Raw genomic sequence first — 13,275 nt, forward strand, 5'->3', positions numbered from 1 at the left:
TTTTATCTATATGAAAAAAGCGAGACGTGCTGAGCTTTTTTACCTGTTTCGTAGCAAGTACAAGCAGAAACTGATAACACCACCACAAACAACGAAAGACGACGAAAACACCAAAAAGTCCACAAAACAATACATTTAAACTTAAGACTTAGTCGAACGAATCCCACTACAAACTTGGGATGATCTCATATGGTCCCTTAGAGTAGACAGATTCTGTTACAGTAGTGGTACCTATCATGTTGCTTATAGTAAGTACAAATCCGTTGATATGTCTTATTTGGTTTCTTTTTACTAGCTCTCTGCACGTTAAGAATCCTTGCAACAACTCTTTGAAGGGTCCGAAGGTGGCCTGATGCAAACCCTCACATTCTTGTGGCAGTCAAAATTTCCCCGACCTTATCCCGGACGGCCTCAATTTCAGGACCTACCTATTGTATTTATTGTTAATTTGTTCTCGTCCTGAAAATGAATGAAATATTTGCCACTTGACGTTAAGCAATAAACAATCAATCAATTAATCTCTAACAGATCATTGGAATTTTCTGATTCACCCCGCCCAGAAGGTGAATAGTTTCACAGTAACTAAGGCCCAACTTTGATTCCTTATCAACTTAAAGTTAATAGTGTGGAAGGAGGATTCATGCATCACTTTTCAGATAAATTAGTATAACTAGTATAACGTTGTTTGTATGGACACTCATGTAGTTTAGATTGTTCAGTAGTTGGTTATTACATGTACACATCAAATTCATACTGAATTGTCTGAAAAGCTACTGAACAGAACTGAATTGACTGCAAGCGAATTGTCTCAATAGTTCTGATTTTACCGCAGCAGATAAGTCTGGAAATTGACTGAAAAAAAAACATGACTGAATTATATATTGTACAGACTTTTCAGATGATGTTCAGATCAAAATGATCGTTTAAGACGAATGAAATGCATTGTTTAGTGTCTGTTATGCATGGTTCGGATTAAATCGGGAATTGTTTATGCTATTTTCACATCTATCGACATTATTTTTGTAATATCACAAACATATTTTTTTTATTTGCTTCGTGTATTTTGAAATCGCCAGGAAACGTTTATTATGCTATCATATAGACTGTCAGTTCGCTTCTCGTCTAGTAGTGAATGATTTTGTAATGGCAAGATTAAATAAAACATTTCACACACCGACCCAAGGGTAGTAATTTATACATTTGAAATTCATTTTCCATTTAGTTATCAATTTTTTTACGTATGCTCTGTACAATGATGGGGGTTATATTTTTAAGTTCGTCTGATATCTTAAACATATGATCATCTGAACAGTTTCCCTACTTCGGAGGATGTGTTATATCGAACTTTAACGTAACGGATATCGTTACTATGACATTGGTAAAATGTGATATTTGTGATATAAACTGATGTGAAATTAGTGTATTCAAGTTAGCATGGTTAGAAGTTTGCATATACTTAGTAAATACTCATTAAGGAATGGACAAATATGGCCGTGTTTGCATTAAGATATATTCTCTGAGTACAGAATAACCGATGCATTAAGGAGAGTTTTAAGGCGTGACTGGACATAGCTTATAAAACTTATGATATGCAATTGATGTTTAAAAGAATAAAAATTTACCTGGATTTTGGTGTGCATTTGTTTCAAGTCTGCAGAAGATAGCAAAATAAACACACTTTAGTTACATTTGATACGTTCCACTCAGCTACAGAGTTTAAGTCACCTAATGTTGAGCAGATACTTTTTGTCCCTGTATAGTCCATGTTATCAATACACTTCACAACATTTATTATATAAGGGAGGAGGGGTTGCTTTTCAAACATCTTTCCTTCTGCAGGAATGACAAAAATGAAAAAAGCAAAATCCAGTTAAGTTTTTAATATTCTGAAACTTAAATCCATGTTAAATTTATTTATCTAAGTCTAGACATGCTTTAACATGTTTCCAGGTGCACAATTTTGTCTGTACTCAGAGTGAAATTTGTGATGTACATTTGTAAATCCTCTAAAGCCCTTGGGTCATCCAAAATTTATCGATTATTATTTTCTTTTTTAAGACCTTTTACTTTTTTATATTCCAAACCTACAGTCTCTAGTGTACCTGATGAAGGTAAATCCACAATCTTGTTGTGTGCAAGGAAATTGTCATGATATCATGTTTTCATTTTTGGTTTAATAGATTCCAAGGTCATAATGTAACTCAAATACTAGAAGTCCATTACTAGGATAAGTGTGCAAGCTCTGTTATAGGTTTAGAAGGTCACATGGGGTAAATTCATGAATATTTCTACCCAGAATGCATTACAAAATATGTGGCCATACAATCTGTTACTAACAATATAAGGAAGATCCTCTGAACTCAATTGAAAGTTCAATTGGGAGACTGTAATTTCCCTAGCTATACAGAAAGTTGCATACTTCTACTAGTAAATGAATTTTGCCAAATACTTATACTTAAAATAACAATAAAACAGGTTCTTGATAAGACTGTGATTTTTGTCTCGCCTTGACGGAATTAAAAAGCGAGACATAGGTATGCTGTTTCCAGCGGCGGAGGCGGCGGCATCAACAATGTATTAGTTTGTGATTATGTCTAGTTTATGGTGAACCACTAGTAGTAGGTCTATAATATTTGATATGCAGTTGTATTAGCATTGGCATATCTCATTACGATGGAGATTATTTGGCCCCGCCCCCTCAGTCATGGTCTATGTACTTTGAAACTTTGTTTAGTTTACATGTATTAGTTTGTGATTAGGTCAGTTAATGGGGAACCACTAGTGGTAGGTCAATGATATCTGGTATGCAGTTGTAAAAGCATTGGCATATCTCATTTTCTTGGAGATTATTTGGCTCCGCCTCTTCAGTCGTGGTCTATTGACTTTGAAACATTTGCTTTGTTTACATGCAGTAGTTTGTGATTAGGTCAGATTAAGGGGAACCACTAGTGGTAGGTCAATGATATGTGGTATGCGGTTGTAAAAGCTTTAACATATCTCATTTCCATAGAGATTATTTGGCTCCGCCCCTTCAGTCGTGGTCTATTGACTTTGAAACTTTTGCTTAGTTTACATGCATTAGTTTGTGATTAGGTCAGCTTAAGGGGAACCGTTAGTGGTAGCTATAGGTCAATGATAATTGGTATGCAGTTGTATAAGCATTAGCATATCTAATTTCCATGGATAATATTTTGTCCTTACCCCTCAGTCATGGTCTATTGACTTTGAAACTTTTGCTTAGTTTACATGTATTAGTTTGTGATTAGGTCAGTTTAAGATGGACCACTTATGTTAATTCAATGATATTTGGTATGCAAATGTATTGGCATTTGCAAGTTTCATTTCCATGTAGATTATATAGCCCCACCTCCTCGTCATGGTTCATTGACTTTGAAACTTTTACATAGTTTACAAGTTAATGTTTGTGTTTCAAGTTTTTTTTTAAAGAGAACGACTTATGAAAAGTCAATGGTATTTGGTATGCAGTTGTATCAGCATTGGCACATCTAATATTCATGGAGATGGTTTAGACCTTCAATCAAGGTTCATTGACTTTGAATATTTGCATAACTTACATGTTAAAGTATTGCTATTTTAATTTCAATATTTGCATTATCAAAATAACAAATAGGCGAGACATATCTCTGTGTTAACAGTCAATTTTTCAAAATTAGAGTCCAGAACTTTCAATACAGTACAAACTGAGACTCCAAAAAATTAATATGAGTAGGCATACAATATGTCCTTTGTTGTGATTTGAGTTTTTGAGTTTTGTCTCATTTAAGTATACCGGTATACCCCACATCTCCTTTTATTCATAAGAACGGCAGCAAGTTAAAGTTTAGAACAACAGGTGCTATGGTATTTTTAGATAAAGTGTACACTGTAAACCAACTAAATTTTGTGACCTTTGCGTGTAGAAGAATATAATACATGAAAATATGTACAACTTAGGTCTTCTCCTATACAAATGCTTCAAGAAAATTAAAAATTCACGCCAAGAAGTCTGCTGGAATTAAGATTATTGCAAAAATAATGTATCCGTGAAAATAAGTTGGTTTACAGTAATATAAAATGAATTAAGAATAAACTTCTGTGTTAGTTAATTGAAAAATATTAAAGAAGTTCAAAACTTAAGTTTACATTTTTGTAGCAATAGAGGAAGTGTTATAAGTGAAAGTTGTTCTGCAAAGAAGACTGCAACAGCTTTCCTCAGTAAACTTGGAATACAAGACTGTGATATTGATATTATGGAGGTAATGATAAGGCTAGACAATTTATTTAGGTCATATTTAGTAGTATAGGTCAGAAGGTTGTAACAATGAAAGACAATGCTGGTTCGTATGTTAATGATTTCTGAGATGTCAATGGCCGAAAGGTTTTGCCTGCAAATTTATCATTTATTTTTTTTTTATTTTCAAGGTTTGTTTTTTTTTCTTTTTCTTTGTACTGAGTTGGATTTTCAGCAAAGCAGACAATGTATATATTTAGAAGTCTCAAAATTTGAAACAAACTTGTAGCTTGTTGGTACATTGTCATATCCCGAGCATACTTATATGAAGAATGGATTGCATTTACAGAATAGAGAATAATGAACCAAATATACAGAAAAATAGACCCAAAAATAAAGAATAGAGAAAAATAGGGCAAAAAAATAAAGAACAGAGAATAAAGAGAATAATTGGATGCTTAAATATAAAAAATTGAGAATAATGGGTATAAAATATAAAAAAAAGAGAAAAAATGACCTAAAAAATCAAAATTACAGAAATGAAAGATTCATCCCATCCAGATAGACCCTCTTCTATACTATGATTATGTTGTTTTTTCATTCAGCATATGACAGAACTGGCGAAGTATCAGCACATAGAAGATCACTACAAGAGTTTAAACACAACAGGTATACTTATAGTTTGAATTAGAGTTGTGAATAAATATCTGATTAAATGTTGAAGTTCCATTTAAAAAAAATACTTTAGTAGATATAGGAAGATGTGGTATGAGTGCCAATGAGACAACTCTCCATCCAAGTTACAATTTATAAAAGTAAACCATTATAGGTCAAGGTACGGCCTTCAACACGGAGCATTGGCTCACACCGAACAGCAAGCTATAAAGGGCCCCAAAAAATTACTAGTGTAAAACCATTCAAACGGAAAAACCAACGGTCTAATCTATATAAAAACGAGAAACGAGAAACACGTATGAACCACATAAACAGACGACAACTACAGTAATCAGATTCCTGACTTAGGACAGGTGCAAACAAATGCAGCGGGATTAAACGTTTTAATGGTACCAAACCTTCTCCCTTTTCTGAAACAATAGTATAACATCACAACATAGAAAAACACACTATAAAATATCAATTGGAAGGCTTAACTCAATCAAAAAACGTAAATAAACACACAATGAACGAATAAATTTGACCTGTGACACCTGAATGCAAATACACAGTTAATAAAAAATTACAAGGGATAAATGATTAAAGTCAAAAGTAAATAAACAGGTTTAAACAAAGTTAAAGTATGATATCACTGTGAAATGTCAAATAATTTTTAGAAAATCATCACTTTTGAAAAAACCTGCGTCATATTATACACAGGTAAATGAAAATAATTTTGTTGGTAAGTATACTTCTTCTTCTGTGATTATAAAATCTTCCGTTTAGGAATTTAGATTCATTTATGTTTGTGAGTACCGATTTTTGTGGATTGAGAAAAGATTGCTTTTTCATGGAAACTTGATTTTCTGGGTTTACATACAAAGCTATAGGGGGCATCATCTGTGTCCAATGGACACATTCTCTATTAATTTTTTATGCATCTAAATGTTCAGGCATTCCGCCAACTCCTTTCACCAGAAATATTCATCCATGCCAGCTACAAAGATTATAATAAGATTCTCCTAAATGTAGAAGTTGAAAAGTGTGGCATCCATGCCATGACAGACCATTAAATTGGATCAATAAGAACAATCAAGATATAAGTGCCAAAGTGACCTAATGACTGTGATAAACTTTGCTGATACAATTCGTTTTTGGTCTTTAATTTTTCTTGGTTCATACCTGCCATCTTTTCAAAATCTCCATAGGGGATTTTAAGTACAAGATGACCTAATTTTCCTCTTATATTGTCATAAAATTTTTAATCTGCTACTATATTGTTTGAAGTAGAATGTATGTGCCAAAATACCCTTTTAACTCATTTGAATGCCTGTTTTGAGGTGTTCAGTTAATTACAATAAAGAATTTCAAAATTGAGGTCAACACCTCTCATTGAAGAAATCTCCCTTTAGTTGTGAAAGTTGGCAAGTCTGATGGTATATTCAATTACAGGGTTGTAAAAAAGAAAATAGAGGAGGATGCAAAATGAAAATTCAAAACTTATAAATCAAAGAGAGACAGAGAAAATCATGGCAGAATTTGGAAAGCAACGAAAAGTTAAAAAAAAAGTCTACAATACACAACATAAACATGACCACAAATAAACACTGTTGGTGATCTCAGGTGCTCTGGAATGGAAGGCAGATCCTGCTCCTCATATAACTCAAAATCACCAGTAATCACTGTGATTCACTAAGTACTAACAAGGGAATTTTCAACAGATTTGTAGAGAAATGCATTGCCCAAAAAATAAATAATTACGATTTGTAAAATGGTCACTCTAGATACTTATCTTCAGTCTATTTAGATATAGTAGTATATACATATATAAACGATATTTAAATCCTGTTTGATAAGAAAAATGAACAAAAAGATTTTTATGAAGTAATTCTTAAAAAGGATGTTGGCTTCTAGATCTGCAACTAATATTATTTTAAGCAATATATATAGTTTCATTTAAATAATCGATAGATGTAAAATTGGATTTATTAATTTTATTGGATTTTGTCTAAACTATAATAAATGAATAAATTTTGGCCTTTCTGATAAAGTTTGAAAGTTGCAGAAAAAATGATTGATTGGTGTTTAATGTCACTATCAGCACTATTGCACTATTTTGTTGCGATCAGCTTTTATTGGTGGAGGAAGCTTGAGTTCCCAGAGAGAACCATCAACCTTTGGAGGGAAAACTGACAATCCTAGTCAAGTAAGATTGGAGTTGAACGCACCTAACAAAAAAATGTAGACATATGTTTGAACACCGGTATACTACTGTTGCTTTTATTTACAGTCATTACTCTAGTCCTTTAATTTCAAAATTACATTTTAACTCCTACGGATACATCTTTCCAAATTTTGTGAATTTCATTTTTAACCGGATTTTTGAAGGAAAAATCGGTTATTGATTTGGGGATGTACGGCGGGTGAGCATCCGGGCGGGCGGGTGGGAGGGAGGCTGCCAAACAGTGTTCGTGCATTTACTCATGATTCGTTCAACCAAAGCTTTTCAATTTTAATATGTTGTTACTGATGACAAAATGGAGGTCAAGTTCAATATTGATGATTGTCACTTTTACAGTTCAGGAGTTATGGTCCTTGTGATATTGACGATTTTCGCTTTCACCGTTCAGGAAACATGGTTCTTGAAAGATTGAAACATGGTCTTTCCAGACGTGTCCGTGCTTTAACTCATGAACCGTTCAACTAAAGCTTTTCAAATTTTAATATGCTGTTACTGATGACAAAATGGATGTCAAGTTCAATATTGATGATTGTCACTTTTACAGTTCAGGAGTTATGGTCCTTGTGATATTGAAAAATGCCAGGACACAAATAAATGTTAAACAATCCGGTTTGCTGTCGCTCTGACAGCCTCTTGTTGTCAAATGAGTGCAATAATAGTATCTGAACATTTTGAAAGCAACATATCCATAACATCATCCTAGTAAAATCATCAAAATGTTACAAGGTAGAAAGGACTGGTATTTTGCCAATAGGTCATCACTTTTGCTGTAAAAATGTTTGAAATTTTGTTCACTATGACCTGCTTTCATGCATTAATTAAGTTTTAGATTTACTTTGATCTTTCAATTTAAGAAATGTTTGTATATATAACCAATGTTTAAAATTTGTTCAAATCATCCAGTTCTCATTTTTAGACAAAAATTGTTGTGTATTTAAAATGTAGAAAAAATTGAAAAATCTAAAGCATCCAAATGTTGGTTTTTTTAGAAAAATGAGATTATTATTTTTCTTCAATTTTATCACATTGATGCATTTATTTTTATGATCAGTATATTCAGCAATATGTTTCATGATTATGTTGAAATGTAATTTGATGGCGCACTTACAACTATGATTTTATCCTTTATTTATTATTTTATGAACTGCTGTTTGTATCTTGTTATCTGTTGTTATAATCAAATTATGTGCAATTTTAATTGTTTATTTGATATATTGAATGAAAGAATAAATTTTTATTTTCAAATAGACACAGCAATATTTCTTTAGCCTTGTAATATCTGGAGTTGTAAATGAAAAATTATTTATAAATAAAGAAAACAAGATGTCTTTTGGGTGCTTTGTTGTTTACTTGCAGTCTTTATAAGTATTTATAAGACACTAATGTTGAGGTAGTTGATACACAATTAATATTTAAGATTGGCAGTTTGCTCGTTAAATGAAGGTAGTTATTAACCCTGTATGTTATTGATAAATGGATTTCAAGCAAAGCTGTTAATTTTTCTGATGCCTTAAGTGTTTGCAATCAGCCTTTTTCACATAACAACAAAGGCTTGGTGTATTACCGGTATTTCAATACCAATATCCATTTGTCTATACATCAAGAATATTCCTATTTAGTGATATATTTTAAAATAGAAATTCACAAATACTGGTATACTAATATCTAGTTGAGTACAGTGTGAGGTGTGAGGTAAAAACACATACACGAACAAACTGTTAACATAACCACATGTACAACACACTTCATAATAAATTTTACTGTGTTAAGTAATATCTAATTTGGTTATGACAGTTCAAATCACTGTGCGAACTTAATAGACAAAATTTTGTATGTACGATTAAAACTGCCTTTTTTAATTTGGTGGTCTCAACCCATCAGTACCTATTTTGAGCTATATTTAACTAAACATTAACATAAACATAACGCTAACCTAAAACAAACCCTAACTGTTAACAACCATAACCAAAGAGAATATGGACACCTATAGCAAATGAAGGCAAATATAAAAAACATGAATTGGATCAAAGTGAAGTGACTACTGTCTATTCATTGTTATTCATTGGATACCAATTTTCGTGGCCTGGTTAGCCTGTTCATATATTGGTCATATTGGTCATAGAAACTTTAAAGGGACATGAACTTTAATAGTTACCTAGCATTTATCTATTGTTGTGCATGTTTTATTCCTCTCGAAGAAGATTTTGTTTTTAAATATTATTTTCTATATATTATAGAGAAAAAAAAGGGAAAAAATCTTTAAAAAAAATGGAAATTATTTTCTTATCAATTTCAGTTATATGTTAAACAATTTTTTTCACTTCACACGTCAATAACTTTAGAAAACAAACATACCAGAACATCAACGAAGAAAATAACAGAAACAGTACAAATTCTGCATGAAAAACAAGATGTATGAAAATACTTGCGACACTTTCAAGCAGATCCGCCATTTTTAAAAATCCCGAAAAAAATAGTTTTTTAAATCGATGTGGGACGTAATTTGTCCTCGATTTAAACTGTTTTAAGTAGAATATTTCGCCAGATATATGTTTTAATATTCTCAATCGAGTTGCAAAGTATTAATTACGGAATTTGTGAATTAAATGTACAAGTAGACATGGGGTCGCAAGATTTACCATTGAGTCAACGAGAAAATGACGAGAAAAAGTACGATTTTTACGAATCTCCAGGAATGTAATTCAATCAAAAATCAAACTGTCAGAACCAACATTTTTAGGTAGAATTATGATCGAATATCAAGGAAATAGTTGCAAAAGTAAGAAAACAGATCTGATTAATGAGAAAAATTGACCTTTATTGAAGCCCCTATGCATTTTATGTGGGTCACAATGACATCTTTAATTAGCTTATATATTTTGACATCTGAAGCATGTTATTTGATAAATGTTTTCGAATTAAATGAACAAAAAAAGTGTCTATATTATACCTTTTTCTTCTTCATATAAAAACTTATGAACCTAAAAGAACAGAATATACAATAATTCCTAACCAAACACAAACAAATGTCAATTACTCAATAGTGACAGAAAGTTGCAAATCTTGAAAAATCCACTAAAATGATAAGAATTGTTATGAAAGCAAAATTTTCTGTCGAGATGAATATTTATATACATATATTAAACCTTTTTGGGGGTTTTGGGGTGGGGGTGGGTGGTCCTTAAAAAGAAGTAGTGATATAAGTGCCAATGATACAACTCTCCATCCAAGTCACAATGTATTATAAGTTAACAATTATAGGCCAATGTACGAACAGCAAGCTATAAAGTACCCTAAAATGACTAGTGTAAAACAATTCAAACAGGAAAACAAACGGTCTAATCTATATAAAAACGAGAAACGAGAAACACTTATGAACCACATAAATAAACAACCACTGAACAACAGGCTAAATAAGCCTATTTTTTTCATCATTATTAACTTCAATTAATGTTTAGTTTTCCGGAAACAACACTTTTTAAAGTTTTTACAGCTGCCAAAAATAACGATTATTGTTGAAATAACATCAAAAAATAATTCCCCATTATTGAGGAAGGGTAAATACAAGTGTGAATAGGAATATGCAAGCTATGTTCAGCGAAAACACGTTTTCAGAACTCATTTACCTTTTTTTTATGCATGTCCAACATACAAACTCTTTCGTAATCAATTCCCAGTGTTTGAAAGCACTTGATCGCCTTTAAATAATTTTTACCTGCGTCACCCAAGGCGGAAATATTTCCAGTCACCGCTTAATTCCGTTTGTCCGTCCGTCCTTCTGTCCTAAAGAAATCATTGCTAAAACATTTTGTGGCTTCTATGAAAGGAAATGATTTAATAAATATTTGTCTGCTGCTTTTTAGAGCTGAGTTGTAACGAGTAAACGGTTTTTAGATCTGCGATGTATCCACCTCCTGTTTGCGGATGGTTTGAAAACTCATTGTACAAGTAACATTTTTATGTACGTTTTCCTGGCTCAGTGAAAGGGAATTACCAGTGTGCTCCAGTGCTTATTCTACTTAAATCAATTACAAGCAGCGATGCTAGTATATCCAGTATTGGTCTTGTTTATGATTTCAACGAACCAGAAGTTTAAAAAGTGTTGATTTAAAGCTTTGTTTTTCCATGGGATTACATACATTAGTTACAGCATGTTTATTTGCCTTACTAAATCATTGTTAATTTACAAGAAGGAAAAGATAATGTGTATGACTTTTTCTTTAACAAGGGTATAAAAATATGTTCACACAATGTCAACAGACTTTAACACAAGCTAGTAGAAATCAAATACAATTTAATATTCATTGAAAACACCTCAGATAAATACTGTTGTGAAATATTTTTGGACAGGAACAACCAGGATGATTTTATTCAAGTTCCTGGATTTGCTTTAAACAGAAAAGATAGAATATCGCGTGGTTGAGGTTGTTTGGTTGTGTCTTTTCTTCAGAAAAAGTAACATTTGGTAGAAAAGCTGAATTTGAAATAAGTAACATTGAAACAATGTGATTTGAAATAAAGCCTTGTCACAAAAAATATTTTTACTATTCTTAGTACATAAAGTATACAGACCTCCTAATGTATTAATTAATTGGATTGATGAATTTAAAAACGAATTGACAACAGCTATCAATCGTAATTCAGATTTTTTTTAGTTGGTAATTTTAATATAGTTTTTTTTTAAACTTAAAAAAACCCTCTAAAATGTAAATTTCAACTAAATAACACAAGAAGCAACAAGAGTTACTCCTGGTTCTAGTACCTTAATTGATCATGTTTATGTTACCAATTAGGATTTGATACTATAAAAAGTAAAATCACAAAAATACTGAACTCCGAGGAAAATTCAAAACGGAAAGTCCCTAATCAAAATGGCAAAATCAAAAGCTGAAACAAATCAAACAAATGGACAACAATTGTCATATTTCTGAATTGGTATATAATCACATGTAGCTAAATTCTCGATAAATGTGATCATTATCCAGTATCTTTTAAAAAGAAGTTCATACAACTATTTCTTACAGAAACTTAAGAAGAAAAATAACAATTAGACAATTTCTTAAGTGACTTAGCTTTTGCACCGTTTGATAAAATTAAGCATCGAAGTCATCCAAATACATGTATTCCGATGTGGTATGACATATTTAACGGACTTCTAGATAAAAATGCACGTATTGTTACTAAAAGGGTTAAAAGAAAAGAAAACCTGAATAATTCACAAATGAAATTATATATGCCAGGACAAAAAGTAAAATCACAAAAATACCGAACGATGAGGAAAATTCAAAGCGGAAAGTCAGTAATCAAATGGCAAAATCAAAAGCTCAAACACATCAAACGAATGGATAACAACTGTCATATTCCTGACTTGGTACAGGCATTTTACTATGTAGAAATCTGGTTTTATAGCTAGCTAAACCTCTCACTTGTATGACAGTCGCATAAAATTTCATTATATTGACAACGATGTGTGAACAAAACAAACAGACATAATAGGTAAAAATGTTAAAATTTGGGTACAGCAGTCAACATTGTGTTATAATCTTAATCACTATAAAAATAAATAAATATGTAACAAAGAAACAGAAAAAGGCATATAGACAAAGCACATTAGTAAAAATGAAAGACAAGAATACAAGAATTTACCATAGCACAATAACACAATGACGGGATGTATAAGTACAGAGCCACGTCATATGTAACAAAGAAACACAAAAAGGCATATACACAAAGCACATTAGCAAAAATGAAAAACAAGAATACAAAAATTTACTATAGCACAATAACGGGATGTATAAGTACAGAGCCACGTCAAATGGATATCACCAAAACAGACTAAAAAGTAAAAATAATATTCATAAAAACAAATAAAAGAATACTATAACACGTTATTAAGATGATAAACAACATCAGTACCCAGAACCTATACTTCAAGACCATCGTGTATTATTTGTGAAGTTGATACGGAATATTTATCAACAAGGTCTTAGTACCTTCCGATGAATTTTTTTAGAAAAAGGACGAGACATTCTTTGACATACCCTGGCTCATCAACTTTCTACTCAGACACTGGTGACATTTTACAAAGTCTGAGTAGCAGCTGCAAGCTCTTGAAAAGCGAATAAGTTGGGAAATGTATATATCCCAT

At 31.8% G+C, this 13,275-nt stretch overlaps 1 protein-coding gene across 3 annotated transcripts in view; it reads left to right on the forward strand.

The window, feature by feature from the left end:
- LOC127724336 (uncharacterized) overlaps positions 1-13,275 on the forward strand; it is a 147,859-nt gene that overhangs the window by 44,809 nt on the left and 89,775 nt on the right. The window lies entirely within an intron of this gene.

The sequence above is a fragment of the Mytilus californianus genome, unplaced genomic scaffold, assembly GCF_021869535.1.
Source record: "Mytilus californianus isolate M0D057914Y unplaced genomic scaffold, xbMytCali1.0.p SCAF_14, whole genome shotgun sequence".
Lineage (NCBI taxonomy): Eukaryota > Metazoa > Mollusca > Bivalvia > Mytilida > Mytilidae > Mytilus > Mytilus californianus.